The 13,106-nt window shown below is 39.2% G+C and overlaps 1 pseudogene across 1 annotated transcript; it reads right to left on the bottom strand.

Annotated features, from left to right (window-relative positions):
• Nucleotides 1-6,589: 6,589 nt before the first annotated feature.
• Nucleotides 6,590-7,460, bottom strand: LOC308510496 (serine/threonine-protein phosphatase 2A catalytic subunit beta isoform-like; annotated as a pseudogene). The gene has a single exon. The product of its transcript is annotated as a serine/threonine-protein phosphatase 2A catalytic subunit beta isoform-like (transcript).
• Between the last annotated feature and the right edge of the window lie 5,646 nt (nt 7,461-13,106).

The raw sequence follows: 13,106 nt of genomic DNA, 5'->3' as shown, positions 1-13,106 counted from the left end.
AATGTTTTTTGTTGTTTGTTTTTTAAAAATATTGACTTTTGTGCTGTGGAGGCTGCAAAGAAAAAATAATGCAATTCACACAAGAACATATCATTTTTCAATAACAGACTATCTCTGACATGTGTAAAGTAGTGATGTATCTATTCAGTAAATTTTTTAGAATGTTCAAAGGAGGATGGATTTAAGCATACAAATAGCTCCATCTAATTTTCTGGAAGAATCACATCATACAATAATATAAGCATCTTTCTGAGAAATCATTATACAATATTTGGACTTGGAAGTAATTCCAAATTGTTTGAATGGTCTTTTCAAAATTATTTCTCCTTCCATAAGGCGAGATAATTGCTTGGTATGTCACTAAGTATTTTTAGTTATAGGTAACATAAATCAATTCTGGCTGAATTAAACAGGATTTATCAAAGGACACTAAATAATGCATAGCATTATAAGAAGTGCTGAAAAACTAATATTAGCAATGACATAGCCAAGAATAATGCTCAAAACTGTACTGGAGAACTGAGCCAGCGAGGACACTGCCTCCACCCCCAGCCACTGCAAGCAGTGGCTCCCTTAGCCAAAAAGGCCGCGGCGTTACCTAGCAGTCATCACAGTCAACTCTTTTCTAGCTCAGGAACTCAAGTTTCCTTGCATTCTGCTTCTTTGCAACACTGGCACCCAATTGTGTGGCACAGCATAGAACCCATAGTGCTGCAGACTCTGGTTACACAGGGCATGGCACCCAATGCCAGCTGCACTGACCTCAGTAAAGATACAGGTCATTACCGTGCACAGGCAGCCTTAGGCTCAGTTAGACGACACATGCACAGCTTGACTTTGGCTTTAAACTATGCCTCGCATACCTACTGCAGGAGAGAAATCATCAGCATATGCTGGCAGCTCTCACTCAAAAGCCCATATAAACAGATGCAATAGAAGTAAGGATTCAAGAAAAGCAAAAAGCAAAAAAAAAAAAAAAAAAAAAAAAGAAAAAGAAAAAAACACTCCCCCCACCCCCCAAAAAACCCCACAAGAAACAAAGGGATCCTTCATAGGCCTTTTAGACATTGATGGGTATATCAATATTTCCTGTTTTCAAACTGCAAAGCATTAATGAAGTCTTAAGCTTAAAATTCTTAAGGCACCATTGAGTTAGCCAGTATTTGCTGCTCAAAATGTTAACATTTGTACAGAGCCAAGAAAGTAACTGTGGAAGGTTAGCTATGGATTAGAGGGCTTGTTCACAGGTTTGAGTACACCCCTCACCACATGGTCGCCATTGGGTTCTACAGTGGTTAGGAGGCTATATCAGAAGACTTTTTTCCTAGGAGGCAGGCTATTTTTAAGCCCAAGTTGCTATTTTCATAGCAAGAAGGAAAGTAGAAACAGTTCCTAAGACACAGGATTAAAACTGCTTGCAAGATAGTATACGTTCTCTGTGACTAGATGGAGCCCACACTCAGGTCAGTTTGGGGGTGTCAGAACCAGAGTCAAAAGCAACAGAAGAGAATGAATATGCTTTACATATGTTGGATGTGTAAGAAAGGAGCCTAAAATAAACCTGGTGATTGGGGATGTCTTCATGCAAATCTCTAAACTTTGCAAGAGGTTGGCTATATGTCAATGCCATTCTCACTGCAGAAATTCTCATAGGTATTGTTAAAGAGAAAACCACAGGCCCAAAATAGCATCATTTGTGCTCATGCCTATGATACCAAACCTAAATTTAATATTTGACCAATTTGCTGTTTCAACCTCTCTCAGAAACATCATTTTTAATCAACTAGTCTAGAATTTTCTGGTGAAGCACCAGTGAGGTAGTCAGTTACCTGGGCCCTCTCCATTCCCCATAGAAAAAAGAGGCAATCTTAATGATAAAAATCCTTGCCATTCCCATTCCCTCCCCCTCAAAAAAAAAAAATGTCCAGGGCTAAAAATAGTCTTTTCTTTTGTAAATATCTCCTTTGCCCCACTCTTCTTTCTATAAAACCCTTCCATTTTGTACAACTCTTCAGAATGTCCTTCTAGTTGCTAAATGAGAATTTGCTCCGTTGGGTTTTGTTTTTTTAACAGCTGTGCACAACAGCCTTGTTGGAAATAATATGAACTAGACAATGGAAAAGGAGATAATTTTCTATGGTCTAGCTGGATTCGTTAATATATGTTCTGACTTAGGTCAGAGCCTTCTGGAAGAGTTGTTCTAGGGGCAAAATAAATTTGCCTGTCAGTGGTGACAGGAGGATAATCAGAGGAGCAGTGATTGGTATGGGGAGAGAAGCTTCATGAAGGTGGGCACAGACCTGGCTACAGGCACAGCTGATGTCCTTTCCTAAAGGAGGAAGCAAAATCCCTGAGAGACTCCAGGGGAGGGGCTGGTAAATTTCCTGTAAATGGGCAGACAGTAAATATTTTTGGCTTTCAGGTCAGATGGTTTTTGTCATAACTAAGCAACTCTTCCAAATGTAATGCAAAAGCAGTCATAGACAAGATGAAAACAAATAAGTGTGTCTGTGGCTAATGAAACATTATGTATGGGCACTGAAATTTGAATTTCATATAATTTTCATGTGTTACAAAACGTTATTCTTTTGACTGTTTTCAACCATTTTAAACACTGAAGCTCTTGCTTATCTCTTGGGCTGTTACCAAAAGAGGCAGCAGTGTAGAACAGCCCATAGGCCGCCATCTTTTGCTGACTCCTGTACTAGGTTAAAAGATAGGGTCAGTTGGGGTGTGATGGGAGCTCTTTTGGTCCACCTGTGATCTTCCCCTTTTTGTTTAGGGGCCTCTGTCAAATTTATATATCTGACCTCTTACTCCACCCCTTATTCCTTTTTATGGATGTAGATTTACCAGATTAGTTGATCATACCATTCATTATTTAAACAATTAAAGATGCTAAATTGCAGGTAGATTATGGGTAATTGGTGTCTACGGTTACTTCATTTAGCCAATGAGAATCAATAACCTCCACAGATGTGTCCATTTGCATACTTAAACTTTCCCTCCAGGAGGTTTATAAAAGACTTTGCTTTACTCCTCTCCAGAAAACCCATGTATCAGGTTGTCACGCAGGGGACCCTGCTCGCTGTGCCATTTGTTGTGCGGGGTCTCAGTTCCCACTCCCCACATAAGAACACAGGACATGGTGAGGCCAATAAGGAACACCCACGGAGCCATAAGTAGGGGAGTCATATCACTATATTCTCACCGGCGGCATCCGCCTCTCTGCAATCCGCTCTTGCTAGCCCCCAATTCTTTCTGCTAGTGTAGCCACAGCAATTATATTAGTGGCCAATGGCTTACGGGTTACAGCTGATGGCCAACTAGCCACAGCTGATGGCCATCTGATTACAGTTGATGGCCATTCACTACCTGAGCCAGCACCTTTCTATGTGAGGCCGAGAGCCTAGAAACTGCTTTTTGAGGTTCTGTCCCCACATTCCACCCCTACAGGGTCTCGCCTCACAATCTACGCGACAAGCTTCTTCTGCGAGGGTCCCTGTGCGAGGAGCCTGGAGGTGAATGCAATATCCTGGACACAGCCAGGCTCTCTGAGTACAGCTAGGGTTTCTCAGGGCACCACACTAGTACTTCTGGGCACAGCCAGACTTCCTGGGCTTCTTAGGGTACCACCAATCTCTCCGGGCACAGACAGGGTTTCTCAGGGCACCACCAGCACTGGGCACAGCCAGACTTCCTGGACTCAGCCAGGGCTCTCAGGGCACTGCCACTCTCTCTGGGCACAGCCAGACTTCCTGGACTCAGCCAGGGCTCTCAGGGCACTGCCACTCTCTCTGGGCTGAGCCAGACTTCCTGGACTCAGCCAGGGCTCTCAGGGCACTGCCACTCTCTCTGGGCTGAGCCAGACTTCCTGGACTCAGCCAGGGCTCTCAGGGCACTGCCACTCTCTCTCTGGGCCTCTCGGGGTACTGTGCTGGAACAACAGCGGCTCACATCAAGGTGCTTACATATTATCAATGGCGGCCAGTCAAGACACAAAAGCAAACATCCGCCAGTCTCACTACATGGTGGTATGTTCCCAGTCAAGCGTCCATTAAATCAGGGATAGAAGGCAATTCCTCATAGTCCATAGTCATTCTCCAGGGCTGTCCTGAGGGTGAGGGATGACCTTGACCTCACCCTCATCTCCCACAGAGGACTCAGAAAGCGTTTCCTCCTTGGACAAGTCCCTCATCCAGGCTGCCTCAGCAAGCACTTCCCAGCCCACAGGGAGGCAACAACCTTCGCTTTCTCCGGCCTCTGCTGGTTAGGGAACCGTCCACATCATTCCACCCCTCCACCGGGATCGAGCTCTCCAGCAGCTGCTCCTCCTAGTCTTCCTCAGACTGAGCTTTCACACGCACAAACTGCTCCACTGCCCTTTGGAGAGTTTTGGCCAGCACCGTATCCTGCAGACTACGCCATGTGTCACGCAGGGGACCCTGCTCGCCGCGCCATTTGTCGTGCGAGGTCTCAGCTCCTACTCCCCACATAAGAACGCAGGACATGGTGAGGCCAATAAGGAACACCCACGGAGCCATAAGTAGGGGAGTCATATCACTGTATTCTCACCGGCGGCATCCGCCTCTCTGCAATCCGCTCTTGCTAGCCCCCAATTCTTTCTGCTAGCGTAGCCACAGCAGTTATATTAGTGGCCAATGGCTTACGGGTTACAGGTGATGGTCAACTAGCCACAGCTGATGGCCATCTGATTACAGTCGATGGCCATTCACTACCTGAGCCAGCACCTTTCTATGTGAGGCTGTGAGCCTGGAAACTGCTTTTTGGGGCTTTGTCCCCACACAGGTTAGTTGACTCCATTCCCAGTCCAGATGGATGCTGGCTAGAACAAACCCATCATTTCCAAATCCAACATTGACTGGTTCAAGAAACTTGGCTTAAGTCCAATAGCATCTGTACCGTGTTTCCCCGAAAATAAGACCTAGCCGGACAATCAGCTGTAGTGCATCCTTGGGAGCAAAAATTAATGTTACCTGGTCTTATTTTACTATATAAGACCAGGTATAATAATATAATATAATATAATATAATATAATATAATATAATATAATATAATATAATATAATGCCAGGTCTTATATTAATTTTTGCGCCAAAAGACGCATTAGAGCTGATTGTCCGGCTAGGTCTTATTTTCGGGGAAACAGGGTAATATGTGATGGCAAACATTACCAGTTAGGGGTGGGCACAATGACCTGACTTATCTCAAATCTTTTATCCAAGGTTAAGGGAAATGTTCTTCGTCTTCCCTGGATATAAATAAAAATATATGCTGCCATGTAATTAATGTTGGCATTTATGTCGTTGCCCTGAGGGAAGCAAGGCGGAGAACAAAGCTGGCATGCTGAGGACAGAGCAGATAGAGAGTGAAATGTTTCCAGCGTTCTGACTCATATATGAGGAGAATCCACCTTACATCTCTGTCTCTTGTTTTGTGACAAAACACATTTCTGTATTGTATATGATTCTGAAGGTTATAAATAAAATAAGCAATGTAAAGCGGACAAAAGGGCAATTTTACGTTGGCTTATTTTCTTCATTGTACAAGTAATATATAATTAAGATAGAAAAATACAGATAAACAAAAAGAAGAACAGCTCGAGGGACTACCACATTTAGTATATTATAATGTCATTCCAGATGTCTCACTAGGCACACACACACTCACACACACACACACACACACACACACACAATTCCCATTCACAGAGACATACTACCCATGTTTATTTTTATTTTTAATATTTTGAAATTTTTAAATAGTTTCAGATTTACAGAAAAGCTGTACAGAAAAGTATAGATTTCCCATATACTTCATACCCCGTTTACTATACTAGTATGACATGTTTGTCACAATTCGTAAACCAATATTGGTATGTTATTGATTTATTTTTGTTCACAGGTTTATTATGAAAAACACTGCAGTGCTCTTGTGCAGTAACATGGTCATACAAAAGGGGGAGAAAAACAATTCTGTTCCAAACAACTCCTCAGGGTCTGACAATAACAAAGAACATTAGGCTGAGATTTGAGAAGGGAAATAAACTGAGTGCAGACAAATCGTACAATTAAATTAAGCGGTATCCCTGAAAATACAGAACAATTGATTTCAAAACTTACAAGTGGAGAGGAGGCCTTGGTACTTATTTTTTAAAATGTTCGTTAAGCTCCAATGATTATTTGCTGCTATCCTTATCTACAGTCATGCTGAGTAAAGCTATAGCTAAATGGAAGTTAAGTTGTATTCACAAGGTGTTAATGTTTACATCTTATGATCTGCAGTTCTCAGAGAAAGCAAAAGTAACTATAAATAGCATTGTGCCAAAAACTGGTTTCATGACCAACAATGTTGCTTCATCATGCAATGAACTGGGTCATTCTAAAGCGGACACGTTTGTTGACGACAAGAGGCTTTGTATTTTTATATATCACATCTTTTGGTCCGAGTGAAAACAAGTTTTTTGAATGTTAAATATTCTCTGACACTTTGGACTTACTGTTGCTCTTGCCATTTCTATTAGGTCAATATATGGTTCATGGCAATACTATATAAGTTTACAATTTCATTATAGGAAGTAGTCTGAGATATGATGAGTAACATGTGGCTTGCCTCTGCGAGGTGCTGGGTCAAACTTCAAGAAAGAGTATTTTAGAGTATCATCCAGTTCCGTGATTGCAGCGTGGTTTTCACAATGATAATTGTTTGGAGTACTGAAAATCGTTACCACATTCCACTCATGGCACCAGTTACATATCCCGTATTCCAGTTGTGGCACCAGTTACATGATCAGCTGGTGAGCTCTAGACACCAACGTGAAGCCATGTCTCGGAAATTCCTTACCCAAAGGTGTAACCAGCTCCTTGAGGAGATATACCCCAACTACTATGGTCATCTGGATGTGACCACAGCAAGTCACACATTGGAGCCTCATGGTGAACTTCTTGTAGGCGACCAAGTGCTCTGATGTGATCCAGTGTATATCTATGGATGGTGAGAGGCCACCATGTAGACAGAAAATCTGCCCACCCACCAAAGCAGTGAGAGCAAGATAAATAGAAAGCTCTGTAAATTATTTCCAAACATTTGCATTTCCATATTTCCTTAAACACTCTCATCATAGAAACCTTATACTTGTGCGATCTGTCTGCTCTCATGATTTCCTCGAGGAAAGGTGGTACATTTACAGTAACGAACCTTAAGAGCTACAAGCAGAGTAACTGTTGCAACTGAATACTATCCTCTGTCAACACAATCTTCCATAAACAAGTAATCTGGTGATTTGCCACCAATTCTGAACAGTTCCATGAGATCATGAAATTATCCACGCACATCTCTGCAGACGGTCACTGGACATTGAACCTCTTTTAGTTGGATTCCTTTGTCAGGGTTTCTTTAGCCTTCTATCAGAGGCTCTTGATCTGGAATTCGGAGACCTGCTTGCACTGGTCCAGCTCCTTGGTGAACATGTTCTCTTCCGTGATGCCACCCACAGGAACTGGCTGCCACTCCGTGCAACTTACACGCCACTACCAGCACACCGGCCACAGGCACACGCAGCCACCAGTTTCCAGGGTTCTTGGGGGCTATTGGAGGTTGCTCCATGCCAGAGCAGCCTGTTTGCTCTCCCTGCGATGCTTTGCCACTGGCCGCAGCCCTCCTTCACTCTCCCTAGCCCCGGAGCTTGGCTCTCTGTAACCTTGACATGTTATTATTTTTTTTCCAATTATTTTTAAAAATTTTTTTTATTAGTTTCAGGTGCATGGACAAGGCAATACTTAGACGTTCATCATTTATATCCCTCACACTGTGGACCCCTCTCCCCCACCCCCCCATCCACTATCCCTCCGACATCGCACCGAGCCATCACATTATATATATATAAAATTATAGTTGGCATTCATTATTGTTCAGCTTCAGGTGTACAGTACATTGATCAAGCATCTAGAGAACATTATGTTAAACGAAATAAGTCAGAGGGAAAGACAAGTACCATTTGACATGTTATATTTAACTAACGTCCATACTGAATTCATATTGTCTTAGTTATTTTACCTAATGTCCCCTTTCTGTTCCAGGCTCCCATCCAGAATACCACATTCTTTGCAGGGGGCAAGTCTCCTCAAGCTTCTTTCGGCCGTGATCGTGTCTGAGACTTTCTTTGTTTTTGAAGATCTTGAAGATACACTGATCAGGTATTGTGTAGTATGTCACAAAATTTGGTTTGACTGACCTTTTTCTCGTGGTTAGACTGTGGTAATGATTTCTGCCCAGATGGTCACAGAGGTAAAGTGCCATCTTCATTTACGTCACATCACATCGAGGGTATATACTATCAACATTATTTATCAATGTTGATGTTGACCTTGTTCACCTGCTGAATTAGTGTTTTACAGTGTAATGTACATTCTCCTTTTCCATAGTGCACTCTTTGAAAGTCACTATGCACAGACTACACTAAGTTGTGGGGACTTAAGTTCCACCTTCTTGACGGCAAATATCTACATAAATTATTTGGAATTCTTCTGCGCTATTGTCTATTCTCCCTCGGTAGTGATGTATAACGTGTTTAACCACCATTTTCTTTCATTAAGCAATTTTTAAATGTATTTCCATGTCAATAATGAAAAGATTTGCATCATTATTTAATTTGCTGCCTAGTATTCCACTATATGTGTGTCTCTTAATTTATTTTTAAACACTTTCTTATTAATTAGCATTTAAATTATCTTCCTTTAACTATTCTCAACACTGAAATACATATTAAGAAAATTGAGACATTCATGGGAAGTGTCATCTCACAGTCATGAGCTGAATTTAAAGAAAGCCTCATATTGTGAAGAGATAGACTTTTTCAGAAATGGAAATACACCCAAATATCTAAGTAACCATCTCTATGGCCAAGCACTAGAGACCACATATGGAATGAGTATTGAGGGCCTGGTATAATTTCAGATTCGTAATTACATCTCAACAATGCAGTGAAAATTTCACTTCTTTTGGGCTCCAACACAAAGACATACCAGAGAGTTCTTTTCATCACAGTAAGACTTGGAGGCACAGATGCTCCATATTAAATTTGGTAATTAAATTTGATAGTTTGTAACCAAAAAATCCTAAATTAAATTATAGTCTTCATTGTAACACTTAGGATAGCTCCCCCGCAGGAATGAGGAAAAAAGAAGTATCTGTGGCTACATTTTGGGCACAAAATTGCCAACATTTCAGACAGAGCTAGGGAGCTGTCCACAGTGGATGTGCCCCATATACCAACCAGAGAATCTCAGTCAGTGAATGTCAGTGGGTAGGGACGCACGGGTTAAACTATTTCAATTCAAGTTTCTTCCAGAGGCATCTCAGGGATCAGGTTGAAGACAATACGTACTTATTTCGCTACTTTCAGTCCCACAGAGAGTGCCAGAAGTGGGATTGCAATCATTACTTTTAGGCCTCAGTAAAGTGAGGGAGATTCATTGATGATGCCTGGTTTGACGAAACCATCAAGACCTAAAGAAAACCTGTCATTTGCCGCCACAGGCTGGAGAGAAGAATGACGCCCATCCAGAATCCAGAATGGCTGGAGAGGAACAGACAGACAGGTGATGGACTGGGGAAGAGGAGGGTGCTCTGTTCCTTTTCTCCCCTTTGCATTCAGAAACAAACGCTACCCAGTAAAAGATTTATACTGAAACATCTTATCGTCACAACCAATAGAGACAAATAACTTAAGTGAGAGGCAAATCTCTAAGATGAGGGCTTCTGAAATAATTGTATCCTATTACATCTGCTTAAGATGTAGACTCTTTAAAGCTTCTCTTTTTATATGTATTTTTTAACTGATTTTGATTTTTTACCTTAGTGCTATTGAATAAAGTTTTTTGTATCACTCCAGAAAGGCCAAATGCATGCAAAGGAGCTCATTCAAAGAATATCCCTGTATGGATTTAAAAACAAAACAAAACAAACAAAAACAAATAACAAAAATGGCATATTGCATTTTATATGAAGGGAGAAAAATATATTTTTATGAAATATATGTTTCATCTTTTGGCCTTTCATATAGTTTTGACTAAAAATTTTAAAGCAATATTGATTTCTTACACCCGTGAGTATGATCAATTCTCTGTAAAGTAAGTGGAAATTAATGTATATATCTGGCCTGAGATGCAAAATAAAACTATGAATAGAATGGGCAAATAAATGTGAATATAACATAACAAAAATATGTGACATACAAAATAGATAAATGTAAAATTAATATATTGTAGTACTTATGATTATAGAACCATGGCCATGTAAAAACAGCTTGGCTAAAAAAAACCAAAACAATGGATAAGTAATGGAAAGGGAGTTGGAAGTTTAAGTTTACAAAATTCTTTATTTTGCCTAGCAAAAAGCAATAAATGCTGTATAAATTTGAAAATGTAGTTTAAGGAAAAAATTATGTTTTTATTGACATTTCTTTAATATAATCTTCATTTTTTTCCCTTTTACATTTAAATGGGATCTATCTTTAGGAGTTAATGCCTTTTAGAGTAAAGAAACATTTATATAAAGCTCTGCAATTCCTTGGGCTTTATTTCAGTTTATCTTAATTCTGTAAATTTCATGGTAACTTCAACACATTTTAAATTTTAAAATAACATGAAGAGTATGATCACATTTGATCTTGCTTATTTATACTGTGTTTATTAGATGTGAGAAGTCTGAAATGTTTTTAAAATATTGATGACAAGTGTAATTTGATAGTAGCATTTGGGGGATTGTTACTTCCTTTTAAAAAAATAGGTCCTTTTATGTATCTCTTAAATTTCTAAAATTAATATTTCCCCCAAATACATATATGTATATAAGTATAAATAAATAGATGCATGTGCCACAACTTTTGTATATACACCTCCATAGATATATAAATACATAAAGTCTAGTAATATAAAGTTAACAGTTTTTGCCTGGGGAGTGGTATTATGGGAGGGTAAAGAGGAATTACCACTTTTTACACTATTTGCATTTGTACAATAATCCCATATTGCTTTTACATTTTAAATATCTAACTTTTAGTCAAGAGAGAAGTTAAATTTTAAGAAAAGTTATTTTCTCTACCCTTTACTTGATTTTCTTATATTGGTAAGAGCTCAATATAAAATAAAAATGGGATATTTGGTAAGGTCTGAAACATAGCTCAATGTAGAGAAAATATATACTGACAGACTATTTAATGAAACAAGGATACCACGTTGGAGTTATGTGTTCTGTCCCTTCATGGAGACGTCTGAAAGTTCCTGCAGACTCCAAACACTCCATGCAGGCTTAGTGCCTCCTAATCTAGCAGAGATTTAAATAGTAGTAGGCATGCATGCTTTCTTGGTCATGCATATTCTGCCCAAGTGGCTAATAGGGTGATGGAAGCAGAACTGACTCTGGGTAGTGAACACACAACGCAATATATAGATAATGTATTATTAAAATGTACACTTGAAACCTATATAATTTTACTAACCAATTTCACCCCAATAAATTTAGCAAAGATTAATTTTTGGGGGGGAAAAACTAATTAAAACATTCCCAAACTATTTTAAAACAATATTCACAGATTGAATTGATTCAAGTATTTCAGAAAACTTTCTTTTCTTTATGTTATCGATTGATGATGATAGAAAGAAAAATATTCAGAGAGGCTGATAGAAAAGACACTTGATGTTACGTCAAATTTTACTGTTTTCTTTCACTATTTAATGTTCCATTGTTAGTTTGAATCATGAGCACATTACTCAGAGTGCATGAATTTTAAAGTATACATAATTATATTTGCAATAATAACTGCTGGTTTTAAAAGAGAACTCATATAAATGTGTTTTCAGGCAATTAGAGAATGATGTCATTGAAATAGTTAATCTATTATGCACTCTTAATTTTTAACTTAAATCAGGATTTTAAATTGAATTTTTATTTGATTTCAAAGAACAAACATACAGATATTCTCCTGTTTTCCAATAGATGTCAGTATCAAAAAAGAAAAGAGCTACTCAGTTGTTAGATATAACTGTCTCTCAGTACGAAGGAGAATATTATTTTCCTTCTTTCCAGCTTCATGTACTCAGAATTGGTAGCCAGTCTAAGCAGTCCAACAGGGACAAGGGTTCTAAAACTAACAACTGTTATTATTTTGAGGGGAGAAATTCATGTGATTCTTATAGGTAGGGACTATGGTGCTTGAGGTAGAAGAAAATAATAAGGGAACATCTGACTGTTTTCTAGATGATCCTATTTCCCTTATTTCTTTGTTGCTCTTTCATTCCCTGTCTCTTCTCTATATAAGACTCAATCCCTCCTCTTCAGTTTCCATTTCCCAATGTTAATTTACAAATTATTGTATGTTCAGAAAAGGAGTTTACATAATTCTCACATGGCATTTTAATCTTTCAAACATAAGATTTTATTTTGTTAAAATTACATTGATTAGCTGGGCTATAATTTATTTAATCAGTCATTCAAGACATAGTATAAGTAGACATAGATCAAAGTAAGAATTCATTGTATTGGGGAAGGAGAATGTGTCACAGAAAGTCAGAAGAAACGGAATCAATGAATTCAGAGGACCTTTTATAGGTTACTAAGACATTATTTTTTAAAGGACAAAATAAGGAAGAGGAAACAACAGTGTTTATATTTGTTACCAACAAAGCCAAAAGCAGTTTGACCAGAGGAGTTACAGGTGCAGCTAAGTTGCCCTCCTTACATACGACCCCACTTTCAGGACCCTTGCCTTGCCAAAGACTTTATAATAAAAGAGAAAAAAACAACAACACATATACAAATAAAGTATGTAAAATAAATCATAACCCACACATAGCCTAGGTAAGCCCATCTTGGGGGAAGGTCTGGGGATGAATTTGGGAAAGGCTGTACCATGGGCAACAAAGACACGAACTCATAAAGGACGAAATCTGAGGAGCATATAAAAAAAGCCGTACTGAGCCAAAGCATCGAAGAGCATTGTGGATCCTGGCCACCTATTTTACTCCCATAATTATGGTCAAGACAGGTGACTAAGCACATAACCAGTTTTAATCACCCATACAAAG

This window comes from Rhinolophus hipposideros (assembly GCF_964194185.1).
Source record: "Rhinolophus hipposideros genome assembly, chromosome: 18".
NCBI classification, from domain to species: Eukaryota; Metazoa; Chordata; class Mammalia; order Chiroptera; family Rhinolophidae; genus Rhinolophus; species Rhinolophus hipposideros.
The sequence above is the reverse complement of the archived record's forward strand: the minus strand, read 5'-3'. Positions and strand labels throughout refer to the sequence as shown.